Raw genomic sequence first — 23,229 nt, forward strand, 5'->3', positions numbered from 1 at the left:
TGAGAGAATAATCTTGGCAAAAGTGAGTAGTTCCTTGTTTGAACTACAGATGCCTGCCCAAAGGGCATCCAGCCGATCCGTGCTCCTGTCAAGAATTTTCAATGCTTCTGGCTTCGAGGCTAAGGAGTACACATGCTAGTAGGTCCGCATAGCTCGATCAGCTTCTGCTCCGGTCATCCACTGGTGCTCCGTCACAACTTCGAGTGCATCAGTTAAACGCCTTTCCCCAAGCTCGGGAATCAGCGCGCACGCGGGATCCAGAGGTGACAACCCCCTCGTCAGCTTGAACTTCAACGGTGACCTTTCCACGATCTTCTTGGCGCAGTTCTTCACGAAAGCGGCGCAGTCCCTTTTGAACTCAATGATAGTCAAATCTGAAAGTTTCGGGGCCTTCCGGAGTGCATTCTTCGTAGCAAAGCCAAGGTCAATCTTGGGTGTCGCAACAACGTTCGCAGGCTGGTCCATGTCGACCTTTATCAACTTCAATGGACTGTCCGCTGCCATCATTACTTCTTTCTTTACTATTCTACTCTATTCATTAATGATCGCAGATTTTTCAACGATTCGACCACGCCGTAACTGGCGCCGGTCGGTCGCTTGTTCTGGTTTCGACACGACTCGATGTATACCTTTAGATACGGCAAGACCTGAAGAGCCCTAGAAATTACACTAACATTTTCAAGCCACCGCACAGCGCAAAACTTCAAGGGGTAAACGTTTCTGGTGGTGATACGTGCGTATTCAGCGCGTCGGGCAGGTACACATTTAAAGAAATTGTAGATAGCCCGGAGAAATTCAACCAGTTGCCACCCTTTTGCGGTGTGTGCGGTTTTGAACGCGCCGTTCACTGCATGAAGACCACCGCTTCCAACGTCAAGAATTCGGCGGCCGTCACTCGATTCACACAGTTCTTGCTTGATCGCACGGAGAAATTTCATGTTTCCGTTTGGCCCGTCCATTGATATCTGAAGAATTTTCGATCATGAGAGTCCATCTGTGGCACTTTTAAATGCGGACACCAGTTCTTCAGCTCGTGTGCGCCCAAGAAAGCATGACGTCTGCTACCGTGTTTTCACGCTCTCCTCTGCATCCGACCTTAAAACGAACCAGCACGTTCATTTGCTCTTTTTGTGCAACTTTGTTTAACGATTCGTCAAACGCTACGACGAGGTGGGAGGCTTGGCTCACTTCCGACACGAGGCTCTCTCTAAAGAAAGGTGCGAGGTCATGGACAATAGTATATCCCACCTTGTCTTTGCCAAGCTGCATTTTCTTGGCTGTAGGTGATGATGGGAAAATCAACGGGAACAGAGAAGCTGATACCGCGGCTGCACGGAGTGATGTATGCGTCATCACAGCATTAAGACACCACATCACATAGCCTTTATGACCTCTGTGTCACGCCGAAAAAAGTCCTTTGCTGCACGCTCGGGTTGGAAGTCCGTAGCTATAGCTGAAGGAGATGAAGGCTGCGCAGAACCTGACGTCATTGGCCCGGCTTTGATCACAACGGCGGTCGGTGGCGTCAAGAATGAAGCTACAGAGGGTGTCCTAGCTCCGGTCTCAGTAAGTCGGTGCTTCTTACTTTCAGCGTGACTTGTCACCGATTTTCTTCCCATGTTGCTGAGCGAAAACTGCTTTCTGCATAGCGTACAGTACGCAGCATTCGCGTTACTTTCAACGGGCCTAACCCAAGCGGCAAATTCGCAATCTTTTGGATTCGTCCAGTCCTGGACGCAAGTGCACTTGAACGCCGTCATACTTGTCACGACAAACGTAGCTTGCCTGCGGCGCCAGTGCAGTGATTAACACTAAGTCGGCTCAGCCCGGCGTCCCTAAACACCCGCCACAATTCGTTACTTTGAACCTCGCCAGCGTCGGCAGACCGCGGCAGCGCGCAAAATATTCCACCTCTGCTGCGCTGCCCGCAGCAGAGGTAATGAACTTTTAGAAATCCGTCAAGGCATTGCGTAGGAAGAGTTCATTTTGGGTGCGTAGTGGAAAGTGGAAGCGCCGCAACTAGGCACGTATTCTGCGACGGTACTATTGTCATCGCGTGACGTAAGCTCAACCAGCGAATCAACTCATCCGATTTTGTTCAACCGACCAATCAGCGCGCGCCTCACGGCGATGCTACCGCCGAATGCGATCGTCGCAGAATACTTCCCCTAGTCTAACCCGCAGCGTTTTCTACCGCCTTGCTTGAGCTCTCTACAATCTGAGAAACAAAAAAAGCAAGGGGGGCGGCGGCCGTCGAAGAGCTCACATGAGAGCCGTATACGAAGCGCGTTCTCTGCATTACGTAGAGTAATCGGTTCGCCGCTCTAGAGCACTGCACGGGCCGATTTTTTCAGCCCGGGCCCGGCCCGGGCCCGTTTTTACGTTGGGCTGCCCGCCCGAGCCCGATCAAAACTTGATGGCGAGACCCGGGCCCGGCCCGGGCGCGGAAATAATCTACGTTACCCGCCCGGCCCGGCCCGCAACCCATTTACCGTAGGCCCGAGCCCGGCCCGAGCCCGACTCGAAACCGGCCCGAACCCGGCCCGAGACCGAAAACTAATGTTTTTCAGAGTTTAGACACCCGAGAATAACTCGTTGCACGTTACATGCACACCACCAGAAAGCCCGAGCCCGGCCCGGGCCCGCGTCAAAAAACCCGAGCCCGGCCCGGGCCCGGGTCAAAAAGCACACGCCGTGTCCGAGCCCGGCCCGAGCCCGTGAAAAAACTGTTCTACCCGGCCCGGCCCGGCCAAGGGGCCGGGCCGGGCCTGGGCTTTCGGGTAAGCCCGAGCCCGTGCAGTGCTCTAGCTGGGACGGTCTTAAGACAGCGCAGTGCGGGAGGCCGGCGGTGGCTGTGGAGAAGGCGCGCTTTTTTACGAGCGGTATAAAGGGAGTCATCTCTGTTACTCGAGCCAGCATTACAGCAACTTTCGTTCCCTTTCTATAAAATTACAGCTAATTTTCCCTGATAGATGCACAAATTCCCCGAGTTTTCCTTGACTATTTCCAGAATATTTAAAATCCCTTGGAATTGCCTGTTTTCCCGGTTGGTAGACACGCGATTCTCACGCGTCTAGTAAGATACATGAACAATAACCTCTTTCCGCACACCATGATAGGCTTTCGATGTAAACTTTCCCCACAAGATATCATGCTTCAAATCCAACACCAAATTATAGACACAGCCTCAAAAACGAGAGAGAACAAAGCCATATTAGCCTAGATCTTGCAAAAGCTTTGACAACATAACGCATGAAGCTATTTTAGGAAACCTCCAGGGATTAGGAGTTGGGAAACAGGCCTACGAATACATTAGAGACTTCCTATTAAACAGAAAGGCCCGAATTACAATCGGAGACATACATTCGGACGAAATAGGACTAGGGAGCCGAGGAACACCCCAGGGATCGGTTATCTCGCCACTACTCTTCAACGTGGCCATGATCGGCCTCCCGGCGAAGTAGAACACAGTGGAAGGGCTACATCATAGCTTATAGGCTGATATCACGCTGTGGGTCACAGGAGGCAGCGACGGATACATCGAGGCTACCCTCCAAAAGCAATACGCAGAGTAGAGGACTATGTTGGCAGTAGGGGCCTTCAGTGCTCCCCACAAAAGTCGCAACTCTTTGATTTAACACCCACAAAGAAGCAGCCGTAAAGACAACAGCACATCCCAAATACAACAAAGTGCGGGGGGCCAACAAATACCAGCAGTTGACAGCATTCAGGTACTAGGCATGCGGATACAAGCAAACAGGCGAAATAATGAAACGATAAAAGGCTTTAGAAAGAGGGACGCAACAAACAATGCACCTGATCGCAAGAATTGCAAACCGACAAAGCGGAATGAAGGAAGCCAACCTAATTAAGTTAATACAGGCTTTTGCGATTAGCCTAATGGTATATGTGACTCCTTATCTCAACTTCCTCATGGCAGAAAAAGCAAAAATTGAAGCCCTGATAAGGAAAGTATATAAACAAGCGCTTGGAATACCAGTCAATACACCTACGGAAAGACTACTTGCCTTAGGTGTACAAAATACCCTAGATGAATTAATACAAGCGCACAACGGCCCAATACGAGAGCCTAGCTCAGACTGCTACGGGCAGGACGATACTTGATTGCCTCTATATAGGCTATCGCACGCAACAGGGAATCAAGATGGATATACCGCGAGAAATACGCGGAACGATAAAGGTTCTACGGATTCCCAGAAACATGCACCCAGAGAACGACGCGGGAAGGCGTGTGGAGAGGGCAAAGTCCCTCTGAAATAAATGCGAAAACATCAAGGACGTGGTGTACCTAGACGCCGTGAGATATCTAAATGAAAAAAAAAATGACTGTCGTAATCACTGATAAAGAGGGCAAGATAACAGGTGGCGGCTCGCAACGAACGCACTGCGTAGAAACGGCACAGGAATCGGTCATCGCATTGGCGATAGCTTCTGCGTCGGCCAGGCACATAATTAGCGATTCTCAATCAGCGGTGCGAAATTTCTCAAGAGGGCGAGTATCGCCGGAGGCGATTAAGATTTTAACCAATTTGAAAGACTACAGACACATATAAATTATCGGGACACCTGCGCATGCCTCGCTCCCTGGGAACGAGGCGGCTCACGCATTGTCTCGAGAACTCCCTAACCGAAGCAGAGAGCAGCCTCACCCAGAGATGAGAGAGGAGCGCATGGTTAGTTACGATGAAATCACCAAATATTATAGATTGGCGAGGGTTCGGTAAACCTCCGCTCACCCAACACACAGTAAGCCGCAGACGGTGGCCTGGCGCCTCCTTCAAACCAACACCTATCCGAATCCGGTGGCCTACAGCCGGTATTATCCAGATAAATATCAGGGCAAATGTCGGTTATGTGAAGGACGGGCGGATCTGAGACACATCCTGTGGAGTTGCCCTCAAGTGAATCGACAGGGCCGCAAAATAGTTAATGGGGTGCAGTGGGAGGCCGTACTACTCAGTTCTGACCCGGAAGTACAACTCTGGGCCGTCCAGCTGGCTGAAGACGACGGCAGAGCCCGAGGGCTTCTGGCCGCCGTTTAGGCGGGGGCCTAGTCCCCAAACGGCTGGACCCAATACCTACAGTTATTTCTGTCTCGCTCTCCGATTAAAAAAAACGAGCTGTTCGTGCGATTACTCTCTCCTCGGTGAGTCATTCCTCTAATCCTCTATTTCGGAGGCTGCGTATACTGCAGTTTACTGACATACGGAACTACAAGATTTCCTGCGTAGTAAATAAAATAATAAACACAAACACACCTCTGCCGCGTACGATCTTCACGTTTCCGTCATTAAACACAGGGCATGCACGCAAAGGTAATCTAGCTTAATCTTCCTTTATGTTCAAATGTGTACGGCGAAAGATTAATTCAATTTTTTGGTGTTAAGCTGTGAAACAATTTGCCTCTTGAAATAACTCGCAGGAAATTTTGTCCTTACATGCAAATGCCACTTCTTATCTTACCAAGAACGTTCTTGAGATTTATATTAAAAAAAACCGTGTGTATGTTAATTTGTTCTTTTTTGTTCGTTTTTAGCGCAGTTCTATGAGCCGCATTTACTGCTAGTGTATGATACTTCCGCTACTTTGTGTAAGACTGCTAAATATTGAAATACATTCCTTTTGTATTGGACCCATCACTAGCCGCTTTAGGCTATGGGACCAAATATCTTTGTACGCATTTTTCATATTATTGTGCAATAAAATTCCCCTTTGATTTGAAAAAAAAAGCTAATTAGCATGGGGTGTAGTGTTCCTTTCTGACTGGTTTAAATGATTATTTTCGACGCATTTCTCCAATAAACCCCGAGCACTTTAAGAGAGGGAGAAAAAAAAAGACATTTACTTAGACCATCAGGTCATTGATCTTGAGGACGAGTGGGTGGTGTCCTCATTCCAGGACTCCACTGGCCATGGCTGCTCGACGTACTCGGTGGACGAGAGCGTCTTGTCCCGCCAGGGTATCACCGGTCAGCTGTACCTCCCACCGCTCAAATGACGTGTTAGGCGTCTTTAAATGTTCAGGTTTGCCTCCGCACCCCCACGAGATGTGAAAGTGTAGGGCGTGTGTCGCCGCACCAGGGGCAGATGCCGCGATATCTTTGTGGGTATATTTTGCTGTATCTGTGTAGGTTTGGGAATGTGTTTGGATAAGTCTGGGGGCTATTGCCTCAGAAGTATTTAGAGCTGTGTGCATATATATATATATATATATATATATATATATTATATACCCCTTTACATCTGCAGGGTATTTTGTTGCATCTACTCTGCGAGCGCCCAAAGTAACGTGACCTTGTTTTTAGAGCTGGCTACGTGGCACGTTTCAGCCCGGCTTGAAACCAAGCAAATTAGCATGGGGTGTAGTTGTCTTCTTTCCGCGTTGCTTTAAAGGATTGTGTTCGCCGAATTTCTGCGAAACACCCCCAGGAATTTGTGAAGCCTAGTACAGTATCTGCGAACGTTAATTGCACCATTAATTATGAGTGGAACTTTTAGTATTTAGGAATTAGAGCTATGTGCATATATGTACACCCCTTTACATCTTCAGCGTATTTTCGTTGCGTGCACTATGCGAGTGGCCAAAGTAATGCAACCTTGTTTTCAGAGCTGGCCACGCTGCACGTTTCAGTCCGGCTTTAAACTAAGCTAGTTAGCATCGGGTGCCGACCACTCAAAGCAAGGCCGTTGGCGAGCAGGTCAACGCACAACCAGCTCTGGCAGGCGGCACTGACTGACGGTCCTTAAGGCTGGACCGCCTTAGGCCGCCTTTTTGTTTACTACGCCGTCGTCATGGAGAGAAGCAGACATGGGGCCGGCAATTTTCAGTGTGGCAACCATACATTGTGTCGTGGCGGTGCTTTGCCTATGCCCAAATATCTCAAAAATCGTCATTTTGTTGCAGGTTCTGCATTTCGCTTTGTAGTAGACTTTGTTGCTTGCTCAAGACGAAACCCCACTATATTTGGGCAGTGTACAAATTTATTTGGGGGTGTAATGGGGATATAACGGCAACACTTATTTTCGTCTAAGAACCACAAAATTTAGGAAGCGAAACGCACTCTTATGCGATTTGGACGAGAACATGCGATCATGCTGAAGGACTAAGAGATGGCAAGTGCCAATTTACTGAGAAGCACAAAAGTTCCAGTAGTTTCGTGATAATTACTGGTCTCAATAAACTACATAATAGCATAATAAAGCGCGAATCGTCTTTGTTAGATGCAATATCACCATGCTTGCTGCATCAAAGTCCTATGGGCAGACACCTCACATTTCTGGAGCGCTATAACGTAAAGTGATTCCAAACTGTTCTCTTTCCAAGTTCCTGGCGTCAAATTTACGTAACCACAGACGTAAGCTGCGGGCGGTGACCCGCAGGGTTGTCTGAACAACCCTATCAAACACTCTCCTCGTTTATAGGAGGTCACCTTTGTTCGCTTGCAAAACCAATAACATTGTCCACACTCAGCAGTTTCTCTTATCTAATTGGCTGACAAGAGACGAGGAGCACGCTCTAGCGGAGAGGGCTTCGATGGGGCCGAGCCAGCACAGTTTCAATTTCACAGTTTCAAATAGACAAACGCATGAAGAGGGTGGTGCCGACTTCTCCGATTGGTCCGCTTCGCCTTACTTAGCTTGCGGTGGCTGGTCTAAAATCGCGGCGGCATGCAACGGAAGGATAAGAATGCCGCTAAATAGGATCCTCAGCAAGGAAGAGTTGGCAGAGCGATGTCGTATGCATGCCGAAAGAGCTCGATAACGTTTTACTGCCATGCAATAAGGTTTATCATGCGCAAATAAATACATGCTCACTCGCAGGTGCGAGTAGCGAGGGCCTGACCGATCGGCGGGCAGCGATCTTCTATTCCTTTCAGAACGAGGCAGTCTGTGGCTATTCAGAAAAATGTTCAGTTTTGTTCGGTAAATTAATGCATTTTTTTCGCGTACACGTCACTTTGACGTGATGAGTTTTCGCGGTTTTGTGAGGTCGCGTGAAAGACAGGCGAACATTGATACATACTTGAACTTGAACAATGAACTTACTTGACATGAGTTCATGTAGTGCTAGACAGCAGATCTTATTAAATGCAATGTTGTCGAAAGGTTGCATAAATGTTATATAATCGAGACCTAGAATCACAATGTCCTCTGAGACGACGTTAGATCTATTTATTACAAATAATGATCCTTCATGTGTAAAAAACGCTGTTTTAAGCTGCCCAGTTGGTGATCATAATCCAATATGCATTTTTATGGAGCGCCGATTTAAAAAGTTTAACAAAAATACAACTGGGCTATCTCAGATCATCAATGAGCGCACAATTGCAGCGTTTCAAACAGAGTTGCAACGAGTAAGTTGGGAGGACGTACTTGAGGAAAATAATGCCGAAAGAGCCTACAATATTTTCATTGAAAAATTCTCAATTGTGTATAGGAAACATTTCACTGTCAAACAAAATAAACCAAAGTCGTGCCGAGAACCATGGATAACGAAAGAGCTATTAAATAAAATAAGGAAAAGAGACAAGTTGTACGCCAGGTTCGTTAAAACTCAAAATTGCTGACCTTAAAGAATTTAAAGAAAGAACAGCCTAAACAAGGAAGTAAGGAAAACCAGATATAAGTATTATCTACAATCTTTTTTATCGTGTGAAGGAAATTCAGAAAAACTATGGAGGAACCTTAATGATATAATGGAGCGGACACAACGCACAGAACCTATTGAAAAAATTGAGCTAGGTGGTCGTTTACTGTCCGAAACACACATGGTGACTGCGTTTAACGAATGCTTTCTGAACAGAGAAGCACAAACGCATACGCGCCCTAAAACCACTCTCTCCCTCACACACACAGTTACACACTAGATACGCCCTCCACATAAGCGCTCCCTACCGGATGTTCTATTTCTCGTATTAAAGCCCACATTTATACGGAAAGTTAAACATGTGCGAAAAAATGTTCTTAAGTCACTGTCGGAAAGACTGAATAGGCTGGTCACAGGCTCGAATCCAAAACCACTTCCACAGGTAACAAGAAACAGGTGGTTCACTGGCCCACTGCTGCTCGTTCTTTCGAATGAAAAAGACTTCTAGGGCTACACGCGTGATTCTTCTTGCGGTTTTGCCGCGAGTTTGCGTGTCCGAAACCGAATCAGTGTGTAACTCAAACGCAATCTTTTCCCATCGAACTAATGTTGACGAGGTCTGCTCTGTATTCATAGCAATGAAAAACTCTAAAAACTGTGATTCAGACGACCTGCAGATAAGACATACAACTTGTCATACGTTATAGCCCCCATTCTAGTCCATATCTATAATACCTCTATTGCTGAACCCTCTCCTAATTATTCAAGCGTAATTTCTTTTTCGCCTGTATTCACATATGCGTATTGTTAAATGCAATGACATAATTTTTGCTCATCCTATTCTTTCTCTTAATCATTCCAATATTATTCGAGCAACATTTCTTTTCACGGTTAATTATGCACCGTCAAGGGTACGCAATTTTCACTTTTATTTGCGTATTGCAAAGTGTATGTAATGTGGTGGTGTGTACTATCTGCATTTTCATTTGCCGTTGTCCGATTTCCTTTTTCCCCTATTGAAAATTCTCTTGGATTGATTAATTATTGTACTTTAACATTTACATGTAATGCTTCTGCATACGGTTCATTGCGCGACTCACGGCCACCATGTAACACAGGGGCTAAGGGCACCTCAAGCTGCCTCACTACAGCTTTAATTTTAGCCGCCGCCATTGTATCTTTAGCAATGGAAACAAATAAAGAAAGAAAGAAAGTGGGTTTAGACAGAAAACATTGGACCAATAGCAGAGGGTTGATGGTGAAAAGGCGTCGAATCAGTTGTGCGGTTTTATCATGCATAATCAGTGTGTATACATTATATCAGATGGGGAGCTGTCGCGGTTTTCGTGACGTCTCGTGACAGACAGGCGAAGTTGGCAGTGGCCCGAAAATGTTTTGGCCAATCGTGGAGGCGGATTGCAGAAATTGGAATCAAGACAGTTTGGAACCATTTTACGTTATAGCGCCCCAGTTCTGTGCAAGCCTGAGTGAACTGACCTAAGGGCAGTGTCGTTCGACTTATTAGTCATGACGGAAGCCCATCTGCTCGAGTGCGCTACATAAGGGCGTTCTCGCATACCTTACGTAGGGGGATCAAAACACTCCTCCACTTGGATTAGTTCAGCTGGGCTACGTGCCGCTTGGAACTCTTGAGCATGAGGGCAACAAGGTGGAAAAAGTCGCAGTGGGCCGCCAATAGTCTCACCAAAAGAACAGAACCTGGCGCCACAATTCCTCCTTGAGAATCTTGCAGACTTTTCGCGTGTCCCCGAGACACGCGAATATGACCGAATTATGACCGAATAAGGCACTTATGTCATGGTGCCCTTGCGGATTCAAAAGACACATAGTCTTTAGTGGCCTGTGGCTTCAATGATGTCGAGCTCTAGTCGATCAGTTACCGACACAAAACAACTAGAAATATATTGTAAAATGACGCCGCTGTGCTGATTGGTAACACATCTTAGACAATTAAAAGAGGGCAAATAGGCACAATAGGTGTTTTAACGATAACTGTGCGCAGCTGGTTGCCCATGGCGGATCTTGTGGCTGTGAGCAATGGTTTCGTGACACGCAAACTCGCGGCAAAACCGCAAGAAGAATCACGCGTGTAGCCCTAGAAGTCTTTTTCATTCGAAAGAACGAGCAGCAGTGGGCCAGTGAACCACCTGTTTCTTGTTACCTGTGGAAGTGGTTTTGGATTCGAGCCTGTGACCAGCATATTCAGTCTTTCCGACAGTGACTTAAGAACATTTTTTCGCACATGTTTAACTTTCTGTATAAATGTGGGCTTTAATACGAGAAATAGAACATCCGGAAGGGAGAGCTTACGTGGAGGGCGTATCTAGTGTGCGTGGGTGTGTGTGCGTGGTTTACAATGCGCCTATTTGAGCTCTTAATTATCCCGCCAAATTAGGCGCGATTGCTTGGGTGTTGCTATTGATGTACCAGTTTACGCTGATACTTTATTGTTCATTGTATTTTACGTACAATTTGTTATCTTTACACTGCTTGTCATAGCTTTGTGCAATAATATTGGCTTCGGATGGTTGTTGGGTGCAAAATATGATATTTGAATGATGAATTGAGGAATTTAACAGATTTTTTTTTATTGCGCCACGCTGGATACTTCTCTAGCGATTGTTTCTACATACTCAGCGTGCATAATCCCGCGTTGTGTTTTGTTTTGTGGGATTTTTTGTTTTACGGGTCGCACATTTCTATATTTCATTTACCTCTACACAACTTCTTAATAGTGTCTTTGTCAATCAGAACATCAATATTCGTAGTTACCAACTTACGTGTCATCAAAACAAAAAAAGAAAATACTAACGGCTTTTCAGCTAACAGTCACCAATATCTACTTGCTTTTATTCACGAAACATTATCCGCCATTGTATATTACTCGGCCAATGCTATCCGGACAACCTGTCAGTAGGGGTCGGTAATATTTCGATGACATAATAGCACAGTAAACACTTACTGAAAGAATAATTGCATAGTCCGTCCAGGAAATGCACTTCTGTTGCCCTGCTTTGTCCTGAATTGTAGTGTCCCAGGCTGAAGCGGAGAAAGTAAGAGCCACCACCTTCCCAACTGCACCTTTGATGGCACTTGTGAGCGCCTGCAAGTTGGAAAAGAAGGAATGACAATATTTTTTTTTTCAAAGGAAACGCACGCGCGGCACAGTTCTCAGCATCTTTTTATAAACTTTGATAACATATTCAAGGGAGTCAACAGACCAGTGATTTCTCTGGAACTTAGGGATGTTCTGTGGCATCAGCCGGCTCCCAAAGAATACACATTTTCTAAAGAACAACTTTCAAATGCACAGAACGTCGCCCTGCTTCGCTGTAGTGGTGCTATCTTAGCACATGCACAGACGCCATTTCTCTCAGAATAAGGGACGTACAAGACGTTTCCCAAATATACACGAGCATTTTCTGATAGCACAATAAATGCGTAGGGCTGAATATTAATGAAACTTTTCAGCACCTGCTACTTGCTCTCCACTCTTCTAGTCACATCAACTTCCTCGACAGACTGTGTACATAGACAATGTAAAACTGAACGACACTTTACCGGAAGCCTACAGACAGCCAGCAATATTTACACTACACAAGTCACCAACAGTGACACTGCAAGCGAGGAATTTTTGTCGGAGAAGCGAAACGAAGATGAAGAATCTTTAGCGATGACAACGATTATGTCCACATCCTATGAAAATACCACTCAATATTATCAAGTAACGAGCGGATAACAAAAGTGTTCCCGGCTGTACTGAGGGTGACCTATCCCAGCAACGGAAACTTTAAAGCCATCTTAGTGTATGTAAAAGTCAGCCAACATCATTACCCCGTAATAAAAGCATGTTCTCGCCCCAGATGCAAAACATGCAAGCACATTAAATGTGACGTTAATTAAAAGGACGGCAAAAAGCTATACATGCGAAGTGAAAGCTAGCTTCACATGCAAGAATTCCGATATAATTTATATGCTTGAATTTCCCTTCTGTAAGAAACAATATATCGGTGAAACGGGACAATTAATGAACTTAAATGTACATCGCGCGGACACAGCCAAATAGCTTCCCAAAGCCGTCACGAAGCATTTCCACCAACCAGGTCATAACTTAAACTGTACATACTACAGTGGCATTTACGTTTTGCACGAGAAAGAAAAAAAAAACAGACAATCATATCGCATCCATAAGTTGAAGACATTGCAACCAATAGGCATCAAAAGGAGCTATAGAATCTCTTTTTTGATAAGTTAAATTGCAAAGTATAGGCAACATTTTTTTTTTTCAAAGGAAACGCACGCGCGGCACAGTTCTCAGCATCTTTTTATAAACTTTGATAACATATTCAAGGGAGTCAACAGACCAGTGATTTCTCTGGAACTTAGGGATGTTCTGTGGCATCAGCCGGCTCCCAAAGAATACACATTTTCTAAAGAACAACTTTCAAATGCACAGAACGGGTTGTCATTGGGTTGTCAATCTTCCGACCTCCCCACCTCTCTTTTCTTTCATTCATTCCTTTCGTTCTTTTTCTCAATTTTTTCCACAAACACCATTCTCTGCCGCTACTTTTTGCCTCTTTCAAAGAGACGATAGACCTCCAGCGGAGCTGATAATTGAGCTCGTTCAGGCTCCTTCCATGAAAAGTGGAACCTATATTGGCACGTCAACCAGCTTACACGGCTCTAGCGCGCATTCCTTTCCCGACGTTGAGTAGCACACCTTCCTTTTCAATTGTGAACCCTCGCCGCTAAAACACCTCCCTCGGTAATGTGTGGAAACGTTTTCTCCTGCGTTCACCATGCTCTCGGTTTGCTCAACAACCCTATGTATTTTAATCTAGACATAGTTGATTGAATAAACTTGGAGTATACGTGGTTGTGCTCACTTGGATTCCAAATATCACCGTCTACTGTCCTTGTTACTTCTCTCCGTCTCTCTAGGCGCTATTTGGAATGTCGGCATAGCAGACAAACTAGCCTGAATTACGTATTGCGCTGCTAAGCACGAAGGCAAGATATCAAATCCCGGCCGCGTCGGCCGTATATTGATAGCCGCGAAATTCAAGAAAAGCCCGTGTCACCCCCGGTAGTTGGAATGAACCGGAGTGCCTTACTATTGGGTGCCTCATATCAGATCGTGGTTTTAGCGTGTAAAATTCCCACAATATATATATATATATATATATATATATATATATGTACCAGTAACCTGGGTTCTATTGCAATAGGTAACCAACTCAACACTCCTTTCTATCGATGAAAGCCATATATTATTTTCCACGAGCGCCATTTCCCGTTGCGACCGACATGGATTCGCCTGCCTTTTCTTACACAGTATGGCCACGATGCAAAGGTAGCGAGCCCCGTTGACAGACTGAAGAACACCACAACCACTCTGCCTTATAAAATGTACTTACGAGGACATCGGCTTTATTCCAAGGAAACGCTTCGCACTTCGAAGCGATTGCGATCACTTCCAGCCTGAAAGTAAAACATTGTATCACAATAAATTTATTTAGGCCATGCCGCACTCGATAAGTGCAAATACTAGGGTGGTAACTTTTTCCTGCGCGTTCTCCATGTGCGAGCGCTTATTGGGTGTTCTGCGACATGCAAAAGCTAAGCGAGTGGACAACCACACGTCAAGTTTCTCTGCCGTAGAGAGGCGAATTCACACGGGTGGTCAAGCGCGCCCCTCTGCTTATCGCTTCCCTAGCTGCACCCCGCTCGCGTTGCGGCTGGCCATTACAGACATGCAAATGTTAAGCCAACGAGAGTGTGTAGTTGATGGCGACGGAAGGGAAGTGCAATTGATTGTCAAAAGTGCTAGTTAGAATGCAAAATAGACCCTTCACGTGTAAGCACGCCCTCTCACTATAGGGAGCCCAATTTTTTGTGAAAACAAATAGAGGAGATATACTGTTTTGACAGTTAAAAACGAGCAATCAAAAAATTTGAAATAAAGTTGAGATAAGGTGAGTTGCATCACTGGACACGTATTTGAATTCAGTGCATTCATTGAGTCACTCTACATACGTAATTCGTTCTACTTGGAAAAGTGCCACGGTGGCGATTCCCTGCAACGGCGTGCGCATTCCGATAGAGATTTCATGCACAGCTGTGTACCCGGCTTTGGGTGCACGGTAAAGAGCCTCCCCCCCCTCAGATGCTTACATGAATCTGGATCCCTCCTCTGCAGCGTCTTTGATTGTGGGCTTAGCAGTGTCTGGACTGCGTAGTTTGGTATAACCGCGTAGTTTAGTATAACCAAACATTCGTGACATGGCTGTGCACCGCTTTATGCATATTAATAACGGGCATGATTACCGAGAAACTATTTGCTTGATTAGTTCATTTTATGTTGACACATACGTTTTGTAAAAACAAACGCAGTACACACAGTGACGCTAATTAAATCAAAGCCTTCCGTTATTGTAATCGCGGAATGTTAATTCAATAAAACGCGCATAAGACCAGTCGCAACTCATTGATTCTGCTAACTCTTTGTGAACGAATTTTGCTACATTTCAGACGTGCTGAGATAATGCCGGTCAAAAACAGTACAGCACTCATTTTTTTTCACACGAGCACTTTTTTTTTTTTGTGACTTGCTCCGCGCAGTCGACGTGAAAACGTAACGCTAGCTGTGCTTTCGCGACGTTGAACAGCGCAAATATTGGAGTTAGAACGCGATCGGAAGGTGTAGATGTCTTTCGACCCTAAGCCGTTGCGGGAAACCATCCGCGTAAATTTTACGCGCGCAGCCCGGCGCGCACAAAATTGTGCTTCCACAATACAGCGAAACGGAGAGGGATCACGCGGCGCACCACCGGCCGTTTCAACGTTTTTGCGGTACGTAGTATCCGCGATTGGCACCGCAGCGCCTACGCTGGATGTCCATACGAGCAGCAGAGGTTTCTCGCTCTTATGAGCTTACATCTGTATCAGAATAAACAGACCTTTCAAGCAAACAAACGAAAGAATGATTGGAAAGAAGTAGGAAAGTGTAGTTGAAGCCAGTTACCTAGCTGGCTCATGAGAACGAAATGTTACAGCGTTCTTGTTTCACGATATAATCATTGGTTGTAACCGCACCGATTCACCGCCCTTTTTTGAACGCGGCGACCAATCGTTTAATTGCCGATGAATTCGAGTGACCAATTGTCACTCGAAGTGCTAGCCATAATACAAAAAAAATTATTCTGTTTAATGCGCATTAAACTCACAAATGCGCATTACACTCGCAGAAATTATCCTGTTCCATGCGCATGACGCGTACAATATTGAGTTAGAGAGGTTTATGTATGCTAAGAAGTAACGTTGCGAAACGTAGCGCCGCCATTGACTCCGGCTTCAGTGTGGGTTGTCGTGATGGCTATTCTCTGGTTATCGTTGATCGCCAGTAACTCTACATAATGTTTCGCTACCTCTGAATTCAACTGAAAGGTTAGTTATGAGCGCACAGCGCGTCCAAGTTCCGAAATCGTTTGGGACGCGCTGGCATAAAAACGCCAGGGGAGTTGCTAATGGGATACCTTAGCTTAGATATATTTGGCGCAAGGCGCCAGAGGGTGCCCCATCTCCGAACGTCTTCCTTGTGTTATCGTTCCCGTACGTTAAACTTAAAATGTTCAAGTGACAGGCACCAAACTTTCAGCAAAGATGCTCGTGTTTCACGTACATAAGGCTAAAAACGATATTCTAACACAGATTATTAGCTTCCGTGTCTTCAAAATGCACGTGCATCCTAACGCACTTTGATAGGAGCTTACCCTGGGATGAATGGGGTGGTGCTCACTGTGGCATCCAGATTACTGCTTTCCGCAAGTAAGATGATAACATAGATGTTCTTGAGGACAGCAGCCACTTTCTGAAACGCAAGTAACACCGTATACACGGTGAACATAATGCGTGGACTGCCTAAACACTAGAATGATGAGGACTGCCTAAACGCTAGAGTTCGCTTGAGTTCGCCTACAACAAGAGTTCACTTCCCTTCTCTTGGTATCCATTATGCAAGTCTAATACATAGTTTACATAGCATAGTTTACATAATGCATAGTTTACAGAGTTTTACATAGCTGATGTGCATTCTCATCTTAAGTTCTAGCCATGAACAGCCACTTTGCTCTATTGCATTGCATATCGCAAGCTTGCGCCGTTTTATTTCTCAATTTATATCGCGGCCACATTGAATTCGCGCCACGATGATTGAACGCTTTTCTGAGTGTGAATGGAAGCAGCGATAAGCATGAAATCCATTTTCCGGTGCAGTCACTATTTTCTTCTGATCGAGGGGTAGCACGTGGGCTAACACTTTCATTTTTTTTATGCTTGGATGAACGGCTAGACCGGACGAAACAAATTGCGCGCGCGAGGGTAACTTCAGTGGGCTTTGAGTGCTGCCCGATTGATCCGTGTTCACGTCATCCACGCCCTGCACAAGGAACCTTCATGTTAGCGAAGCCTGGTACACTTATCACTTTAATGTGAAATAACGATTTATTTTTTCGCGCTTTGAGATTTACTCACTCCAATATTAACGAAAATTTACCGGAGGCAGAGGAATGCCAAGCCGCCGGCGCCGCTAAGCTGGGACCGCTGGCCGCGGCGCCATCTATCTGCTCGCAGCAGAGCTACTCGGTGCGCCCGCGCACGGCCGAACATAATCTGGACGCTCGCTCACGCGCAGTGTCAACACCTAAATATTCTTCCACCGTGTTCCCGACCCCTGCCTCTCTTCTATCCGCGACGCGCCGAGCCAGGAGAAAAAAAAATGTTGACCGCATATCTGCTTGCTTCGCTGGAAATGACATCGAAAGACGATAGTCTTCTGCCACCCCTGATAAGTAACACCCTCTCTTGTCCACCCTCCCTCCCCTCACGCTCTACCCTCCCCTCTCACTCCTCCCATGATGGATGCAATGGAGATTTTGCTGAATTCAATTCAAATTTACCGCGTTCGCCCTGCTCTCGCGCCATCTGTTGGGACCTTTTATTACCGTTTTATTACCGGACGAAACAAATTGCGCGCGCGAGGGTAACTTCAGTGGGCTTTGAGTGCTGCCCGATTGATCCGTGTTCACGTCATCCACGCCCTGCACAAGGAACCTTCATGTTAGCGAAGCCTGGTACACTTATCACTTTAATGTGAAATAACGATTTTAAGAAACTAGGGTCTTTAGAGTTACGTATCTATGTATTTTCTATTAAAGGAACACACCTCCTAATACTTACCTAGTGATGTTGCGCCTCAGATATGCGTAATATTTACTTTGTGATCGATTACGTTCACAAGTATGAACAGCCGTACCAGTTTAAGTAGTGTGGGCGGTAAGCAAGTGGTCTAACTTTGGCCGGGTGGCTGAATCGGGTGACAGACAGACAGACAAACAGACAGACAGACCAAATTTTCAGCGTTTAAGTTCCCCAAGAAAGACTATCGTCTTTAAAAAAACGTCACAGGCCTGCGCGGCGCACGCAGCACAGTCGCAGCGTAAGCTGGTGGAGCGGCTCAAGAGCAGCTCCAATTTGGGCCCCACGCACAACAGGGTCTTCGCGGTAGTCTGTTTGCCTCGTGCGGCACGTTTGCAGGCACCTTAACCAGATGGCGCAACCACACTGACGGAGGCTCGGCAGCTTGCGAGCACGTTGATTGCGTGCCTCGTCTGAACCGCACATCGTCGTCTGCGCTACGGACGCCGCGTTTGCAGGCATCTTACCTAGATGGCGCCACCATACTGGCGGAGGCTCAAGTCGTCTCCCCCTGCGTGCTTGCATTAAAAGGGTATATTCCGCGGCCTGATAGCAAGTGCTTGCGTGGCTCAGAGTATCCGGCTCCCACGCAGTGGACGCGGGTTCGATCCCGGCGGGAATCTTACTTTTTTCGAGTTTCCAGCGATAGCGGTTACGCGGTGAGAGCCGCCGGCGGCGGCATGATCGCGACCCGAAACGGCTATTGGAATGAGCCCATAACAACTTACGCTGTAAAAAAAGTTGTCGCAGTTTCACCTGAAAGGCGAAGCATCAATTGCGATGCTCCGTATCATTACTCTGTATAGCTCTCTACAAAATTTGTAGAGAGCTATACGGAGTAATGATAGTAGCTTTATCAGCTGTATAAATTTGGACATGCAGCAGCACCCAACGTTACTAGACCAGGTTCAGTTTACAAACTGCGCCGCGTTGCGCGGAACCGCCACCGATTCCGCTTCGACTGGCGCTGCAGTCGCATCGGGATCGAGCGCTGCGCAGTAGTCCTCCGTGTAGTCTCCGTTGGAACTGCGTGTGGCCGTTAACCTACCGCATACTTTCTTCTGTTGCCATGTGTTCGGAACTTTTCCGGTGCTGCGTAAGTATGTGTTTACGTGACTGCTAATTCGATGAAGTGTTGTGTGTGCATCTAAGCCGACCAAGTCATGCCGACGTGTTCTGTGCCCGGTTGTACACCCTTAGCACGGTAACGTTTACTAAAGGGGTATATTCTCACAAATTTGTGCACCTATAAAGAAAAGTTACACAGTAACCTTTATTTAAGTAACCTTTAATAAAGGGCATACTCTCACAAATTTGTAACCTATAAGTTGGACATAAAACTGTAACCTTTACTTACTTACGTTTAATAAAGGGGCATATTCTCACAATTTTGTGCACCTATAAAATAAAGGACTACGTGTCCTATACTAAAGGTTACTATAGTAACCTTTAGTATAGGCACACGTAGCCTTTATGTATGTAACCTTTAGTGTAGACATACAGTCTTGCAAGGCTTCACACGTGCGTCCTTCGGCGCATGTCCATGAATTTAGGACATTGGTTCTTCGGCCAACCACCAAATTTCACCGCAATGCCCTAGCGTAACTCACTGAGCAGAACTTCACAAAAATTCTACTTCAAGTGATCGGCCGAATTTTTACAATACTCGCTTCTGAAAATATAGGCATTTAAGGCACTTAGTCATAACTTCTCTGCTGCGTTATATTAGCGCTTTGGTCAAGGTTAAAGCACTGCTATAACTCAGCAGGGAAATTACGACTAAGGGTTATAAAAGCTTATGTTATCGGAAAAAGGTATCCTTTCGACGTAACTAACGGAAAGTTGTTGAACTTCGGCTGATCTTCCGAAATACAATTTTCCTGAAAACGCTGCTCAGTGAGTTACGCTACGGCCCTGCAGTGAAGTTAAATGGGTGGCCAAAAGAGCAATGTGCAAAATTCATGTGCATGCGCAGAAGGACGCGCGGGTGACAACGTGCAAGACTGGATGCCTATACGAAAGATTACAAAAAAGGTTCCTAAAAATGGCCGCAGGGGTTATGCCCTAATTTCTTAAACATGACTCATTGTCGAAAACTAAAAAAATATTCAGGACTAGAGACAAAATGACATTTTATTGCTGTGAAAACTTCATAGCGGCGACAGACAGCATTTGCACGATAATCAATACATTTGGAGACAAAATTTTACTAATTAGCTTTTTTCATTTCTTTGGGGACATGTAATTGCATATTGAAGGCAGCCAGTACTGAAAGAATACCGATTTGCCACAATTGTACCTGGCACCAATTTAGAGAAATTGAATCTGCAATGAAGTGCGTTGCTGTTTCAGTTATTCTTTCTGCACAACCTGCAGCAAAATTATGTAAATATCTCAGCTAGAACAGCAATACATTTTATGGCATGTTTGCTGCAAAATTCTGTAAATATCTCAACTTGAATAGCAATGCATTTTATAGCATGTTCGCAGTATGTGTTTTTGAGACTAATCTGTGGCAGAATGCTTCCAGCAACTGGATATGGAGTGCTGATTGACCAGCTCCGCCGTTAACCACGATTGTTTATTTACATGCTAATCAGTCAAACATTGGTAATATTCGTACTAATGATTATTGCTGAAATTCCGTTGCGATGACTATAAGACTTGTTCCGCAGAAATCAACATTTCGTCTCAAATTCTGTTTTTTTTTTAATATTCAAGGACAGACTGGTTAACAACGTGTAAACCTTTTCCACCTTGCTATTTTACAGCGCAGGTCATTTACACAAGGCAGCTTCCAGGAATTAGTATAATGCACGATGCATCAAGACAGTTGTACCTATTGAAATAAGCTGGTACATACTTGGTAATTTTGGATTAAATGTGCAAGACACAAAATAATTAATGAAATACACAGTATGTTGCTTTTGTATAGGTGAATGCATCGTATACAGGTTCGTCCCACAACATATTTCTTTCCTGCGGGCCATGTTGAAATTTTTTTGCAAAAAGTATCATGTCGTCATCCCATGATAGTGAGATTTCTAATAATTATATTTTGCACAAGTGGAAAGTATATCTGAAAAGGCGGCACATTTCAATTATAGAGCAGCACCCACATTCTGGTAATGATGTGAGTAGCAGCTGTGAGAAGGAAAGCTGACACAAAACATGTAGTGAAAATGTCATGATTACTTTATTTGCATATACAAAACAAGGTAACTCAAAGCTTTCCCTTCACAAGCAAAATTACATTTTGCCTTGGTCTGTTTTCTTCTTCACGGCCATGAAGCAATAATGAAAAAACCTCTGAGTACCGCGCTCCCTGGCAACACAAATTTCAACGGCATGACGAGGAATGGGGTAAAAAAAAGAGAAATGTTGAAGGTTCGTGTACAATATGTCCAAATACAAATACATATAAGTTTTAGACTTCCACGAGGAGGACGATCTCATCCCTGTTGCGAGCACAATCATGTCTCTTTAGTGCTAGTATGTCAGTTGCTAATTCTCCGATCTCCTTGCTGTGTAGTGGAGCCTACAACGACAAAAAAGTAATCTTACAATCTCATAGTTACTTGTTAGCGTCCCCTGCAAACAACAGCTATTACCATGTAATGAAAGAGGCATAAATAAACCACAAACAGATGAAAAACTACCACAGAACAAATAATTAAACACGCCTAAGGTGAATATACTCTTCTGTCTAGGAAATGTCGGTAACAATAAAAATTAAAGAATAAAAACTGAACAAAAATGAATTCTCAAGTCAGTTCATACTCCCCTCCAGTACAAGTACAAAAGATAACACCACAATAATGTGACAGTTTCACAGTCAAAACGCAATGTCAAGTGATTACAAACTGAATATCAGCACAAAACACCAGTTCCGTGCATGAGGTCAATGTTGTGCGTCCGCACAAGAGTGCCACATAAACTTAAAATTTAAGAATAACCAACACGGTGACTGATAGCGATAAAAAATATTAAACAACAGTGTTTATGAAACGAGCAAGTAGTTTACTTAAATAAAACTGAACAGTGCGAGCATGAGTATGAATTGACGGTGAAATTTACGACAGACACACACCAGCAAATAAATAGTTGAACAGGAAGCATTGCTTACCTAGGTCACATTTATTGCCGTTCTTCGGCATTCATGACAGCAGTCACAACACAAACGATGCTCACCACTCTCAGGTAAGCGAAGAACTTATACCATTGGCCATCGTCAATGCGTCTCGTCGCAGCGGCCACGCAGCACGCCAAACATGTCCCTGCTCCACGCCCGCCGTCATGGCTTCTTTTCAGCGGCGCGCGCGCCTTTAGGAGTCTTTTTAGTAAATGTACCACCCGTCACGAGTGACCCAGACACACAACACGCTTGGTAAGCGCACGCCACCAAATCCGAGAGCGCAAAAACGTGCTCAAAGCGATGAAACAAAGCGCGACACGACCGTTTCAAAATGACACCACCGGCGATACTCTTCCCGGCATGCATCGCGAGAACTGCGCAATGCGAAGGAGACATGACAGCGCTCATGTTTGGCTGAAGCTGAAGCGCGTTTGATTACGCCCCGCATCTAGGGCAACTAAAAATAATAATCAAACTATAGTTCCGTCAAAGTATCACAGGACCATATATATATATCAAGACGCTAGTATTCTAATGTTTCAGGATGTTGCTGTTCGTTTGTATTTGTATGTTTTCTCCCTGCTCATTTGGCCGGCCGCATTGTGGCCTCCCACCGCGAGTGCACGTTCATCTCTCTACGAGACCTTACTGGAGCGGCTGTCGGCCGCTGTCATGTGAATGAAACGGCGTCTTTCTCGCGTGTTAGTGATCGGGCAAAATTGGTGCGTGTCTGGCGTTCTCTAATGAACCCAACATTTGCTGTAATTTAGGAACCACTCCCTCTAATATGTCAAAAATACAAAAAGAAAGAAAAAAAAGGAAGCGCTGTGGCCTCAGTTGCAGTGTACAAGTAAGTCTGATTACGAAGCATCTTTCTCGCCCTGCGGATTAGTTATTTGACCTGCTCTACGCTTTGATTCTGTCGGTCGTCGAGATTTTACAGTACTCTCGCGCGCGCCCACGTGCGACCTTCAGTGTGCGCCCGCTGTTAGTGGGTGTCGCGTTTCGGGAGAATATAAAACAAACGCGAATATAGGGAACATTAATACACAAGGAAAAAATAAACAAATATTGGGTACAAGTATACACTCAATCACCATAATGCATCCGCTTTTAGTTTTCGTGCAGGTACACAAGTCTATGTTTTATACCACAGCCTAAAATGCGTGCAGCGGCAGCGGGGAGCTTTCCATCGCATTGAACCGTA

At 45.4% G+C, this 23,229-nt stretch overlaps 1 pseudogene; it reads right to left on the minus strand.

The window, feature by feature from the left end:
* Positions 1 to 23,229, minus strand: part of LOC125941150 (uncharacterized) — a 29,443-nt pseudogene that overhangs the window by 1,740 nt on the left and 4,474 nt on the right.

Source organism: Dermacentor silvarum, chromosome 10, assembly GCF_013339745.2.
Source record: "Dermacentor silvarum isolate Dsil-2018 chromosome 10, BIME_Dsil_1.4, whole genome shotgun sequence".
NCBI lineage: Eukaryota > Metazoa > Arthropoda > Arachnida > Ixodida > Ixodidae > Dermacentor > Dermacentor silvarum.